This window comes from Planococcus citri, chromosome 1 (assembly GCF_950023065.1).
Source record: "Planococcus citri chromosome 1, ihPlaCitr1.1, whole genome shotgun sequence".
In the NCBI taxonomy this organism is placed as follows: domain Eukaryota; kingdom Metazoa; phylum Arthropoda; class Insecta; order Hemiptera; family Pseudococcidae; genus Planococcus; species Planococcus citri.
This window is the reverse complement of record NC_088677.1, coordinates 14718007-14734065: the sequence shown is the minus strand read 5'-3', so window position 1 is coordinate 14734065 and position 16059 is coordinate 14718007. Positions and strand designations below refer to the sequence as shown.

Below are 16059 nucleotides of genomic sequence, written 5' to 3'. Positions count from 1 at the left end.
TACTGGATCCGAACACCGCTATGCAGTATGTAAACGTGATTCCATGAAAATATGGTTATTTATCTTTTGCCGTTTTTTTCGTCATGGTTTCTCAGCTCTGCCATACACAACCAGAGAAAAACTGAGAAATGTTGAAAAATTATTATGTGGTGAGTACTGATACTACTTACACTAAAAAATACGAATTTAAACAATTTTACATTTATATTATCCCTACTTAATGAAGTTTTATCCACCGTCATGGGGAATGACGTTTTTTCCTTCGTCATGGAATTTATACTTTTTTGACCAAGCCGGAAAAATTTTCACCTAGAAATCCTTAAAATTGATGGTATATTCTCAATTTAAAAATTATTTGAATTACTGAAACACTTTTCTTAATTTTGTAGGTGATCAGTTCCCTCAAAAAAGACCAGTTTTGATTCGAAATTTGCAGAAAACTCGCACATTTTCAAATGGCTCTCCCCCCTCCCCTGAGAGATATGAATTGGGCACAACACTATCAATGAAGTCTCAAGTGTATATATTAACCATTCCAACCAAAAAAAAATTCTCAAAACAATTTTTTTTTGGCGAGGAAACATACTGCAAAATTGTGTAAAATTGATAGAACTACCCACAAATTAATCCTCCATTTTATAAGGCAACCCGTGCGTGTGGTGATTCGTTGTTTTTTTCAGTAAAATAAAGAAGTTCATAGGATGACAGGAACGATAGAATCAAGAATTATCGAATTTTTCAAGCAAATGATCCTCTAGGCTGACTGCAAGACAGTTTTTGCTTTTTGCTTCATAATGATTTCGTATTATGAGACCTAGTTTTACTTCTTATTCCTTAACCATAGCCTATGTACTCGTAATATTTTTATGAACCAAACCATGGAGAAAAAAAAACATTATGTAAAAGTGCAAATGTACAGTAACAGCTCTGAAGTTCTTCTCTTTGGATTATTTTTATCGCCTCGTTTTGAACTTTTGAAAGCTAACCGTCCGTTCGCATCTCATTAATTAATCTTTTCCAGAGATTATGGGTCTAAAAAAAAATATTAGGACCCAGCAAAAATGCATTTTTAATGCGCTGGCGAAATTGCGACTAAAATAAGAATCCCACAGTTGCAGATACATAAAAACGATTTTTATTCGGATTATCGTATCCAATTAACACTTCAAATCAGTAATTCAGTTCGCTATCTGTCTCACTCGCTCAATTAAAACGATTTAATATGTACTTACATCAGAATGTGAATTCTGGCACCAACAAACTTTTTCAAAGGTTCTAAAAAGTGACTGGAATAAAATTTTGATTGAGCAAAAGAAGTTTGAAATTTTTTGTATGGATTAATAAAAAGAAAGGTGAATTATTATTATTATTTTTCTAATAATAAGAATAAAATAAAAAGAATTATTTTTCAAAACCAAATAGGTAAGTAGTAGGTAGGTACATACCTACTTATTTAAAAACACATGGTTAATGATATTTAGTCAATCTTCTGAATTGATTTTATTTTCAACTCAAGTCATAAGTATGTAGGCTAATTTTAAAAATTTGTCGGTTTAGTAGACAATTAATCACATATCAGTATCACTCTACAGCATGTCAACTTTCAAGCAATCGGGGAAGTAACTACTTATTCGCTGATTGCAGAAGGGTTTTTGCATTTTGCTCGTCTGTTCTTTTATTTAAAAATGTCCGATTTTTCTCATCAATAAGATCAAAATTAAAAAAAAACAAACAAACAAACAAACAAACAAACAAACAAACAAAAAAACGCATTCATCAGGACATTAAAAAAAACCAAGAAATATTTACCTACCCTCAGCCTCGAAAAATATGAATCCACAGTATCCAATCATAGTTTGAAGGCAAGTACATATATTTCCTTTTTTACAAGTTCAAAATATTTCAACTTAATTATAATTAGGAATAATCGTGTGTGACATGGTTCATTAGCCTTTTGGTAACGCTGGATACGAATATCAATATATTTTTCAGATTCAACTTCTTCAAGCCCCCCTCCCTCATGCACTCTCTTCCATTTCATGATAATGGAAAAAAACATCCTGTAGAAAGTGGGGGCAAGATTAGCGGTGAGTTGGATCACACATGAAGAGCTTTGAAATGTCACTAACAGCACATGTAAAAAAAAATAATAATAAATTTAAATCCAGTAATCATTCAGACTAAACATAAGACAAAATTGAAAATCGAATTGTCGTCTCATTATGAAAGCAGGAGGATCGTGATTTCCAAGTTATTTTTCTAGAACATAAACAATCATTTCAAACTTCAGCGATAGGTAGGGGAGATTGTTGTACCCCGACCATAATGTACCAGGGAACACTTTGCTGGTGTGAAGCGCACAGCGCTCCTGGCGGCGATATGATGTAACACACATGTGAAGTAGTATTATGAGTCCCACCATATAAAATTTCATAAAAATTGGTGGCCATCTTCGTGACAAAAATTGATAAAATGTATTTTATGCATGTAAAAGTACCTAATCATTTTAATGGTTTTGTTAAACCTACTGACAATAAGAGATTAAAATATTTCAAAATTGTTTCACTGTTGCAAGTTAGTACATTATACCAGCTACCGATTAGCGTTCTTGGATAAGCTTGAAAACATCAACTTTTTTCAAAATAATTTTTTTTCCAAATTTTCATGGGGTCTTGTACCTCGGAACAAAGTGACCTAATGTACTACAGAACACCAATTTTTTGCATTTTTTACTTTTTTTTTTTAGCTATGCCACGAAGTAAAGCATCAAAAAATGTAAATAGGTACACATTGCTTCAGAAAATTTACCACCAGCACAAATTAGTTTCATTTTTTGACTTTTGAACTTTCAAAAATTCAAATTTTACCCATTTTTTATGAAAAACTCAAAATTTGATGAAATTGAGATTTAAAAACCTCAAATAGTGTTTTTGAAGTCTAAAAACGATAAGCAATAGTTTCAAATAGTTAATCAGAAGCTTCCAAAAAATTTATTGCGTTTCACAGTGCATTATGTGGTGTTCCCTGGTACATTACCCCAATGTACCACAGAACGAAAATTTTCAATTTTTTGAATGCAAATTGTGGCCATAGTATGTTATGAATGGAATTTTCTATACACGTAATTTATTCCTTTTTAAACGCTCTTTCACATGGGCTGAACAGAAATTACTAAAATTTTGAATTCTCAACGCTGGACGCAAAAAAACGAAAAATTGTTCCGTGGTACAACACCTTCCCCTATATTTATTTCAACCTAAAAGCCTTTTTAGTCTAATTGCAAGAAAGTTTTTGTTCATTGCTTTGAGTATATTTTTTGTTATAGTTCATCATTCTTTTCAGTTTTCAGAGAAATCAGATTAAAAATTGAAATAAAATGACCGCTTTTTGACCATTTTGGTCAATAAAAAATATGCGGATGAATTCTTCCTACGTGAGTAGATAGGTATAATTTTGATTTATTGGCATTTAAAAGACGGCTTATAACGAGTACCTAATCAAAATCGGTATTTAGAAGGTATATCACTTTATTAGAAGGTAAATTTTCGGAAAATTAACACAAGAAATTCGATTGGACAGCAGGGTACAATATTTACAAATCGTTCATTTTATGAAGCAACTGTGAGTTGAATTGCTCCTTTTTACAGTAAAATAAAGAGATTCACATGATAACACGAGATACTGAATTTTTCAAGCAAACCGACCCTCTAGCTGACTGCAAGACAGTTTTTGCTTTTTGCTTTATAATGCTATCGTATTATAAGGCCTATTTTTACTTCTTATTCTTTAACCATAGTCTATGTACTCGTAGTTTTTTTTTTGGGCCAAAACACGGAGAAAAAATCCATTAAATACCTATGTAAGAGTGCAAATGTGCAGTTACACCTCTGAAGATCTTCTCTTCAGGTTATGTTCATCACTTATTTTCATCACCTCGTTTTGAAATTTTGAAAGCTAACTGCCTTTTCGCATCTTAAAAGTAGATAATTGTTTTTCTTGTTAAATCTTCGGAAAAAGTTCTTCACACTTCTCAAATATTTTATCACAATCTGACTCAAAAGGAAATTGCAATTCCACACAACGCATTAAGTATGGTCAAGTACCCATCAAATACAACTGTAGGTATAATTTACCAATAAATTTCACGAAGAGTTGACAAAGTAGACTGAAAGCATCACAGATGAATTTTTTCGACAAGATTAAATTTGTAAAAACCAAATTGTATTTTTCGATTTTCGTTGAATTTTTCAGAATTACGTATATTCGGGTCCGAAATGGGAGAAAATCAAAATGTTGCCAAGAATACTGACCAATGAAATTAGAACTCCACACATTTCTTCCATATCTTAGGCACAAAATTACAAAAAAATTACTCAAGATAGTATAATAACTAATTTCGAATGAAAAAACAGAACAGAGCCACTAAAATCCAATTTTATGATTCGAATACTTTTTGATTCGGTCATTTCTAAAACCCCGTAAGTCCAAAGCCCTAAATTTTTCAGGAGAGACAAAAAACTGTTTCAACCAAATTCTGACGCTTTAAAGTGAAAACCGATATCAAAAATGGAAAGGGCATACAAAAACACATATTTTGGGTCAAATTTGGATTTCAAAAATTTTGCCATCTTCGCTGTAATACGCCTTGAAGTGCGTGGACTTATGGGGTTTTAGAAATGACTGATATTTTTGTAACTGAATCTTGTTCAAAATTTCATCTGAAGGACCTAAAAAACTTCTAAACCATTCTAAATGATGAAATTCAATGAAGGGACTGAAAACAGTTCACTTGGGAATAGTTTTTTGACTGTTTTATGAAAAGAAAAATTTTTTATTGAAAAAAAAAAACATAAAGAATGTACATAAATTTGAATAATAACTTCGAAAAAATGATAATACGGATGATGCTTTGACACCAACTCATTTTTAAAACCCCATAAGTCCGGACTTACGGGGTTTTAAAAATGACTCGATGCTGAATCAGCACGATTTGGCGGGAAAACGAACCTCACCAAAAGTAGTTCCATGGCCATCCAATAGAGCTCACCATATCCTATCAGAATCGCAAAAAAAGTGAAAAACGAAAAATCTGTGACTTGTGGGGTTTTAGAAATGACAAAATATTTTATAAAAAAGATTACCAAATTAGTAACTTAGTAAGTAAGTATATCTCTTCCTATTTCGTCGTTTCTTTTATATAATAATAGCATACATGGCAATCTAATTATGTAATGTAGATTCACTCTCCAAAAACATTTTTCAGTGGTAAAGTTTATAAAAATATTTTCAAACACCACAAAACCAGACAAGGGAACCTTATGAGTCGGCAGTAACCGATTTGACCTGTTTCTTTTTCAACAGTAATAAGAAGATCCTGAGGGCACTCCACCACAAAATTTATAGCCACCCAATCACAAAACTACATGCCCCGCAAGAGCTCAAATCCCCCAAAATTTTGATTTTTTGGACTTTGGGCAATGAAAAAAGTAAAAAGTGATCTTCACAATGTATCAAGATGTAAAAAAGTCACAAGGAGCATAAAAATGATTGAAAAATTCCCCAAAAATGGTCGAAGGATACGAATATCAACATATTTGTTTAGATTCAATTTTCTTCAAGCTCCCCTCCCCTCCAATTCACTCTCTTCCATTTCATGATGATGGAAAAAACGCGTTCTGTAGAAAGTGGGGGCAAGATTAGTGTTGGAGTGCATAAAATGAAGAGCTTTAAAATGTCACTAACACATGTAAAAAAAATAATAAATTTAAATCCGAAAATTATTTAAACATGAAACAAAATTGAAATGCAAGCCCTCGTCTCATTATGAAAGCAAGAGAGCCGCAATTTCCATGTTCTTTTCCTAGAACAAATACAAATTATTTTGGACAAAAAACAGAAAAATTTGTTCATTCCTACAGAATTTTCAATAATTACTTACCTACGTTCATGACGAAATTTACAACTAATCTTGGGATAAAATTGGCAAAATTTCCAGAAAGTTACCACTATACCCACAACAAAACGATTTAAATAATTTTTCAACCTGAAAGCCTCTTGAGTAATTGCGAGAAAGTTTTTGTTCATTGCTTTGTATAAGTAGTATATTTTGTTCGTTCATTCTTTTCAGAGAAGTCTCATTCGAAATTGAACTTGAATGGCCTTTAGCTTTTTGCCCATTTTGGCCAATAGAAAATTTGTGGATGAATTCTTCCTACATGGGTAGGTACCTGGGTAGGTATATTTCGATCTCTTTGGCATTCGAAAGACCGACTTCTAACGAGTACCTAATCAAGGCGGTACTTCGGAGGTGAATTTTCGGAAAATTACCACAAAATATTCAATAATCGCCCATTTTATAGGGCAACCCGCGTGGGTTGATTTTTGCTGCCTTTTTCTGTAAATAAAAGAGATTCATAGGATGACGCGAACAACAGCATCCTTTTTAACATCACCTTTTATTTTTCAAGAAAATGACCCTCTGGCTGACTGCAAGAGAATTTTTGCTTCTTGATTTTTGCTTATAATGCTCTCGTATAGGGCCTATTTTTAGTTATTATTCTTTAGGTAACCATAGCCTATGTAATCGTAATATTTTTATGAGCCAAACCATTGATAAAAAAATCCATAAAATATGAGTATAAAAGTGCAAATGTGCAGTTGCAGCTCTGAAGTTATTCACTTCAGATTATTCTCATCACTTCATTTTGAACTTTTGAAAGCTGAGTCCATGTTTGCGTCTTATTAATCAATCTTTTCAAGAGATTATGGATGCAAAAAAAATTATTAGGACTCAAAAGTGCACTTTTGATACGTTATAGCCACATTGCGACTAAAATAAAATTCCCACAGTTGCAGATTGTGGGCTTTAAGCGTCTTCTAGAAACAATTTTTATTCAGATTATCGTATTTCAATTAACACTTCAAATCACTAATTCAGTCTGCTATCTGTCTCACTTGTTCAATGAAAGTGATTTTATACCATCAGAATGTAAATTTCGGCACCAAAACACTTTTTAAAGCTTCTAAAAAATGACTGGAACATGTTGATTGAGCAAAAGGGGTTTGAAATTTTTGGTATGGATTAATACAAGGGAAAGTTCATTTTTTGGAAAAGATTCCAAATAATATTTCAATTCCATAATAAAGGTGCATGAGCTTTTATGATTGTTTTAAAGGTATACCTACATTCGGATTAAGAATCATAAGAGTTGAATTATTACACACCACTAAAAATAATAAGAATAACATAAAAAGAATTGTTTTTTCCAAACTAAATAAGTAGGTAGTAGGCAGGTAGGTAGGTAGGTACATACCTAATTAATAAAAAAAAAAAACAACATCGGTAATGATATTTAGTCAAGCTTCTGAATGGATTTTATTTTCAACTCATAGGTATTAGGTACATAGGGGAATGTTAAAAGTTATTATTCATCGCTAATTGCAAACAAGACTATCTCTCCAAATAGACTCAAATTCAATGACTATCCCAGACAACCCTTCTGAAATCCAAAAATTCATAACCCTACTAAAAAAAAATCAACCTAATAAATCAAATCTAAACCCCTCTCTACACGGGTGTAATAATCTTGCAATTATAAACACCCCAAAAAAAAAAAAAAAAAAAAAAAAAACTTAGAGGATATATTATTCTTCTTCCAACTATTTTAAAGCACGAGCAAGTAAGTTAACAATTCATATTTTTCGAGTTTTATTACCTAAGAATGGTACCTTATTGATTCGTTTCATTCGAGAAAAATAGCATTTTATTTTCAAAAAATTGAGATTCGTTCAAATTATTGCCTACTTACGTGGCTCTTAGCTTCTAAAACAAACTCATACAATCTAATTTGTGCTCGAAAGTAACGTTTTCACTGTTTCTTGCCAGTTTATAATAATACTGCGTACGATCGGATGTGTCAAGTACAAAGTTCACAATTCAGAGTTATTACATGTCTATGGCGTGATGAACAAAAAAACGTCCGATCAAACGACCAATGAGATTTCACGTTGAATTCAAAATTTCACTATATAAACTTTTAAAATATACACTTGAAACACAGTTACTCGTTTGTTGTGCAACTATTCACACTTCAAGTTTTTCTTTTGGTAAGTTATACCTACTTAGCTTATTAGACCTACGATATTTGAACCAACTTAGTTGCATATAATTTATGATAATGTGTCGTGTAGTTGATATTTTCATTTCGTTAAAAATTAGATAAATTAGAGATATAGAAGTTTACTCACCTGAGGGAGAAAAAGTGATTTTTGATTGAAGTTAATTGCCAGAGCCAAGTAAGGGGAATAAATCAAAATAGTCGAAAATCACTCTTGCTCCTGAGTTGTGAATCAAATTTATTTCGTTATGAGGCAGAAAAATGTCAACATTTAAGTATTTCCAATTTTTCTCCTTTACAACGATTTTTTTTTTTTTCATTCTCACTATTTCTTTTTTTCACTCAATGGTCGAAGATCACCTTTCCAAAATTTCAAATTGAACGTAAACAAATTTTATGCTCAAGTTTGTAACGTCTATTTTTTGTATTTCGACAGTGTTTTTAATCAAACCAACTTCAATCTTCGAAATGGGTAAAGAAAGAGTATGCATGGACTTCCTTGCCGTCCAAGGCAAAGAAAGAATCTCCTTCGATAACATCGTCGTCGTTGACCAAGGCAAAGAGAAAACTTCGATGGATTTCGTCGTCGTTGAACAAGGCAAAGAAAAGACCGCCATGGAAAACATCGTCGTCGTAGACCAAGGCAAAGAAAAATCATCGATGGATTTCGTTATCGTTTAAATGTCCCGAACTGCCTTTATTTATAAGTGAGTATTTAATTTTTTCTCTTTGAAAGGCTCAAAATTGCTTGATATTTTGGTTCTAATCTCCATTCGTTGTTCAACAGGTTAATTTTTGGTTTTTGTTTCCAAGTTGCAATAGTCATCGAAAAAGAAATGCATTTTGGTTTTCAATCAACGATTGGTTACGTGTATTAAATTTAAGACGTCTTAAATTTTCGTATATGTTTCATGTCGTATTATTAAATTTCGTAATAAAACCGTTCAATTTCCGTATATTTTTCGAGTTCTTAATTTATGGGTGTCTATTTATTCGAGATGGCTTTACTTAATTTAATGTAAGTAAGAAGATACTATTATCATATGGTTTGCTGAGAGACTGAAAATCGTTATTCAATTTCAAAGAGTAAGTTCTTTCTCGAAAAATAATATGTTCAATCTTCGAACTAAATCTATTCTACAATACATATGTAGGTATTTCGAGTTGAAATTTTGAAATTATCGAAGAAGCAGGCAAATATTTCATAACCGACATGAAGAATTAGTGCCACTAAGAATAAATCTCTGATTGCAGGAGGGTTTTTGCGTTTTGTTCATCAGTTGTCTTTATTTAATTTACGTTCAGGATGTAAGAAAGCCACCAAGAAAAATTTCGAGTCTCCCTCGAAGTGCGTTCATTTGCGGAGGAAAACTTTTTTTTTCATTTTTTGGTAATCTAACTTTTGCAACACCTCAGTCGTCAACTCCTTGAACATTTGCGATTTGGCTTTTCAAACTTCCCAGACGCATTTACTTGCAAATTTGATCATCAACAGGAAATATACTTACTTAAATTTAGGGAAAAGCAGGGGCAAAAGTGTCAAAAATTAGGTCAAGTGACAAAAAATATATTCGGGCAGCTACGATAACTTTTTTTTCATCGATTATTTAATGATATTCACATCTTATGTAGTAATCATTATGTTCAACTTTGGAAAATTTTTTCGCTCCATCAACGATCTGTTTATCAAAGTCCAGTCATTTTGAATACTTTTTTCATGTTTAACCCGAAAAGCACTTTCAAAAGACTTCGAAAAAATAATCCCAACATAACATTTCTATGTTGCATCAATTTTTTCATACATCATCAAAATTACATGAGGTAAAAATGATTTCATATTTTTCAATGTATGTACCTATGTAATAGTCGTTTATCATGGTATAACTCGCGAAAAAAAAACAGTATCGCGGATTTGGACCAAATTTACAGACGTGGTGTCCACCTTTTTAATTGAAAACCCTTCAGAAAAAAATTGGACGTTCAAGACAAAAGGAAGCAGAGCTATAGGATCTCAAAGTTTGAAAAAAACAATGTTTTTTGACGACGAATTCCATTAAGCACCGAGCGAAATTGGTGAAAAAACCATCACCATTGTCGGCTCGACTCGAGACCACTTTTAGTACCTACAGAACAGGGGGCTCAAAAATGGAAAAATCCAGTTGATAACACGAAGTGGCTCATGCTTGGCGCCACCATCCAAACATTTTCAGTGCCAATTTTGGTGAATTCCAAACAAAAAAATTATTAAAAATTTCCTATTGGAGTACTTCCAATATTTTGAAAATTTCTATGAAAAATTAGATAGTCTTACATTCGAAAAATTGCGAGAATATTTGTAGGTATTAATTTTTCTGGTCAATAGGTAAGTAGGTAAATAAATTTTGAGGAAAATTACTCCTAAGACATTTCTGAACAATAAAACTACATTTTATTTCAATTTATTCATTACTAATGCCAGATTTTGTATGGCTGGCAACACTACTGTGCTAAAGAAATTCTCATAATGTATTCACCTACTCGTATTGAAACGAAAAAAAATTTATACCCACCAATATTCTCGGAATTTATGAATTATTTCTTTATTCTTCAAGTGAGTAAGTATTTGTGTACCCATTTCATGAATTCATAGTAAGTATTTACACCCCATCTATCATAAATTCATAATGTTTGATATTTGTTACAAAACGAGTAAACAAAATTTGCAACATTTAAAAAATTTTCACCACACACATCTGCTGAATACAAGGGAGTTTCTGCTTCCCCCCCCCCCCATTGCTTCGGATGCATCATTTATTGATATTCTTAGTTTTTCGCCTCGTGAAATATTTTTAGAGGTCCATATGAAACCTTTAAAATCACGAGTCAGAGCTGGAATTGTTGGAAGGGAACCCGGACATTCAATAAGTTGTCTTCTAAAGCACAGTCTTTTCGAATAAGCTTAATTATTAATTTCTGTATCTTCATCGAAATTGAATAAAGTAAAAACTATTTTTCATTTCCAATGCCAATATGTACCTATCATGGTCATTTATCTATGCGAACCACGACAAAAACAGTATCGCGGATTTGAATCAAATTTACAGACGTTGGTACGTACTTTTTTTAGTGAAAAAACCCCGCCAGAAAAATTCAAATCCTCAAGACCAAAGGAAGCAGAGCTATATGGTCTCAAAGTTGAATCATTTACGAAAAAAAAATGAATTCTGACCAGGACTTCTATTAAGTAACTGCAGAGAGTGAGTAAAATTTCTGAAAAAATCCCGAACCATTTCCGGCTCGATTCGAGATCACATTTAGTCCAAAACAGGGGGCTCAAAAATAGAAAAGTCGAGAAATTAAAAAAAAAAAAAAAAACATGAGGTAGCTCGTGCTTGGCGCCACAACTGACCTTTAGTCTCCATAAAGGGGTTCAAAAGAGAAAAGTTGAGAAGTTCAAGATCTCTCGTTTCTTAAAACCTGGAAATGGCTCACGCTCCCATCCAAAAAAATTTTCACGTCAATATTTTGCTGAATTCTAAATTTTGAAAAAATTGCAAGAATATTTTGTAGGTACATGGTGATTTTTCTGGTCAATAGGTAGGTAAATAAATTTTCAGTAAGATTTCTCCTCAAGATCTTGTATAGATGGCCACACTGCTGTGCAAAAGTCTTAATTAGAAATTCTCGTAATTTATCCACCAGACCTACTGGTATTTCCCAGAAAAAAAAATAATACTCACAAAAATATTCTCGAAATTTTCGAATCGTAAAACTAGATTTTCACATAAATTTTCAAAATATCGACAGCACTGCGATAGACAATTTTTGACGATTTTTTTTCAAAATTTGGAATTTAGCAACATTTTTACCAACAATTTTTTGGGTGGGAACGCGATCCATTTCCCCGGGTCTTAAGATACGAGAGATTTGAATTTTCTCAATTTTCCTCGTTTTGAGCTCCCTTTGGAGACTAAAGGTCGTCTCGAATCGAGCCGAAAACGATTCAGAGAGATGTAAAAACTCAAATCCCATATTGTTAGGGTCGTTACACTGGGAATTTTACCCCGCGTTTTTAGAGAGTGTCAAGGTCAAAAACCCCTTATTTTTTTTTCAAAAATGGTCCACATTTGAGACCTCACAGCTCCGTCACCTTTGCAGGTTTTTGGGCACATTTTTGTCAGATGGGATTTCAACTCAAGAGGTTGTTTGATGCTTCAAGGCTGATGACGAATGGGTATAAAATCGGAAAGCGACTTTTCCGAATAATATACATTATACAGGTTACTGAATTGTTGTGATAAAAAAATTATTTATATAAAAAATTCTATATATAAATTATTAAAAAAATTATTATTAAAATAAATATAAAAAATAAATTATATTTATCAAAATAAAATATTAAATTAAAATTAATATAATTAAAATTTAAAAATAAATGGCGCTATTCGCAGATTGCAAGTGGGGTTTTGCTTTTTGCTCATACGTAAGTTTTTTAAATTCATTTTCATTTATTTCGAATTTCAACTTTCATCTTTTTTAGAATGGAGTGGGAGGGGGAGGGGAAACAAGTCGTAGGTTTCAACGAAAATTGTTGAAAAAAATTGAACTCCTTAGCCGTTTGTAGCTAGGGGTGAACCAGGAGTCCTTAAAGAGTGGGGTAAAAGTACTTAATTATTCAGAATAACGTGGTTTTTTATCACTTTACAATGACTCCATTTTTGAGAAAAATACTTATCAGACGCTCCCGAGAAATGTAGGTGCCCTTAAAAAGAGGCCCTCTCTCCCCCTCCAAAAAAATCAAAATTAAATAATGAATTATTTTCCTATCATTTTCCTGCATAAACTCCATTTCAATACCCCTGCGGTTCTGATTTCCCAATATCACAAGCCATCAAAGTAGGAAAAAAGGGCATAAAATTAGGTGTTTTTTTTTTTTTGTGGAACATGACCACCTTTTCAAATACCTACGTTTGTATGACGAGACGTTTTGAAACGCAATTATGAAGAAACTTTTTTTCTAGGAAGGTTCACAGGGCAAATCTACCAAAAAAAAAATCTTAAGATGCAACGACAAATGATTTTGGGCACCTATATAACTTTTGAAATCTTTCATTGAACGGTCCTATTTTAACCCCCTCCTCCAGGATATTTCTTGAAATTTCTTTTGATCTAATGAAGCTATAATAGAGAAAACCTAAAAAGCATGTTGAAATAAGCGTACATTGCTTAACAAGATCTGATATTTTTTAAAACCTTAAATTTAATAAGATTGGCCGAAAAAAATTATTAATTACAAAAAAATGAGTTCGGTATTTTTTTCACTCACGTTCGCCAATTTCATATCCCCTTCCCCTCTCTCATTTTTTACTGTGTTATCAATTCATTGCTTGAAAACGATTGAAAAATCAAATTGAAAGTTTATAAAGATTATTTGCTCGAATTTTTATCGAAAAATTTCAATGGAAATATTTTAGAGCTTCAAATTTCAGGGATCTCCAGATGAACACAATGTTATTCACAAGAAACTATTTTTCAGGAATTTTTTCTTCCTCTGATTTCATGTTTTCAAGTACCTACTACCTACTCACTGGTTTACATAAATTTCCAAGTCCTCCGTTTTTCCTTTTTTTTTCCGTTGGTTTTCATAGAAAACCTATATTTTAAGGGACATCAAATCATTTACATAATAAATTTTTTGGACGATTGTTCGCATTGATGTACCTCTACCTACATATATCAATTATCAACTGTAGCAAGTGTTATTTGAATGCCATCAAACACTTCCCCAATAACAATTAATTTCAATTATTACACCTTTAAACAGTTATCGCGTCATCGTGCTACAATTCCAAAAATAAGGAGGGGGTAAGAAAATTGGAGAAATAAGAAAATAATTAATACGGGTTTTCTATTTTTTTACCCAGGTAAAAAAAAATAGAAAACTAAGCTCGAATCGTTCCCTATTTTTGACCCCATCTATTTACGAGTACTTATAAAAGTTTTGACAAACAAATTTCTGCATTTACAACCCATCAGTATACCCTAGTGATGTTGATATTTAGAAAAATTTCATATCGATATATCACGATATTTTTTCAAGAGATATCGATATATCGACGATATATCGATATCTTCAATATTGCCTTAAAAGTACCTATTTTTCCCATTTTTATACTCAGTCATTTATGTTTTATTGCGAACTAACAACTGCGAAAAAATTGGTATGTCAAAAAGTTTTTTTATTAAGCATTATAAATTCAACAAAAAGTGAGAAAATTTTTTTTGAAAAAATTTCTTTCAAATTTCAATTTTTACCCATTTTTTTGTCTGTTTTCGTGCATTTTGTCCTCAATTTTTGACGATACAATATATCGTCGATATTGATTTTCCATATCGATATGTCGATATTGGATCTCATATCGATATATTCTTTAACATATCGATACATGTAAAAACCATACATTACGAGATCCGTTTTATATAAAATCGGGCATTGCGAGATCCTGAGATCCTTTTGCCGGATCTCGCAAGTTCTCTCATATGCCATGGTACTCGTGAGATCCGGGGGACCCTGTACACACATTTTCAGCCGGATCTCGTTTTACCTACTATTTATATACTTATATACAATTTTTGAAAATAGATAAACGACGCATCTTGCGAGATCCACCTCCAAATCAGGTTTAGGCCGTTGGTGGATCTCGGTTTATGCGGATCGCGAAATTGATGGCGGCAATGCATAGAAAGGCACTGTTTACACACTGGAACGTGCGTTCGAACGAAGTTGTAGGGTTATTATTTGAGTTTTTAGCATTTTTCGAAATTTTTTGGGTCGGATCTCGCAATGCCTGTGTATATGTCGGATCTCGCAATGTACTATAAGACAGTATATATATATCAACACCACTAGTATACCCGCTTCTTGATTACAAGAGGGCTTTTGCTTTTGGTGCAAAATTGAATTCATTTGGCGGGCTATTTCCATTTTTCAAGTACATAGGTACTTATATAATTACAAATCATAAAATGAAAGGTGTAAATTCTGTTTTACAAAAAAATTAAATTCTAAGAACCACAAATAGGTAATCGCTATTTCGTGGGCTTGCAAGCTCAAGGATGACCAATGTAGCGTTCGATGTTCCTCTCGATTTACTCAGAGTGTGAAAAGATTGATCAATCTTTATGATGAGAGTCAAAAGTAAATAAACAGAAAATATTCATTTTTGAAGAAGAAAAAAATGTTCTTTTGGTTCATTTTCTCCATATCTAAAGAAAGAAAAACAGACGAACCAAAAAGATCGATCACATTTTTATTCTATCGTGATCCAAAATTGAAAAATTGATTTTAAATTGCACTTGTAGCTCGAAAGTCGGGGAAACATGTCTACATGGACTCATTGTCAGCATGAGTTACATAATCGATAGGCAAAAATCTGCACTCCTCCACCAATCCTGAAACATTTCACTCTCTACACCACAACATCGAAAAAATCCATGTTAATAAAATTCAAAAACACCCAATCCATCACAAAACCTCGCAACACATCGCAAAATTACCATAAAACCGTAGTAAATTTCTCGATTCCATCCCCTTTCTGTCTTTTTTCCCTAACCTACTTAGACATAGAATTACATTATTACACAAAAACGACGATACTGCGGCATCAATTTTGCCTTATAATTCCACATCCCAATGTGAACTCTGCTCGAATAGTAGGTCTTTCTAATTGAGCATCACAACTCGTGTTAATGGCTCGAAGACACGCAACGGCCGCCAATCCCAATCCCCCACCGCCAAACTCTAAAAATATAATTCAAAAAGGCTGAAAAGTCGGCTCGAAAAATACGTAAGTATAAACCGGGCAATTCTCAAGTGCCAAGGTGTTCGGCTGTTCGCATAAATCGACAAAAGGGAAAATTACGAGTACCTTCGTCGAGTTACCAGTTTCGAGATAGTTTTTCG

At 32.6% G+C, this 16059-nt stretch overlaps 1 protein-coding gene and 1 long non-coding RNA gene across 2 annotated transcripts in view; one reads left to right on the top strand and one right to left on the bottom strand.

Moving 5' to 3' along the window:
* LOC135847977 (uncharacterized) overlaps window positions 1-16059 on the bottom strand; it is a 746225-nt gene that overhangs the window by 379877 nt on the left and 350289 nt on the right. The window lies entirely within an intron of this gene.
* LOC135847936 (uncharacterized) lies at window positions 7951-9075 on the top strand. The gene is made up of 3 exons (XR_010559273.1): window positions 7951-8106; window positions 8554-8824; window positions 8905-9075. It is a non-coding gene; the product is annotated as an uncharacterized LOC135847936 (long non-coding RNA).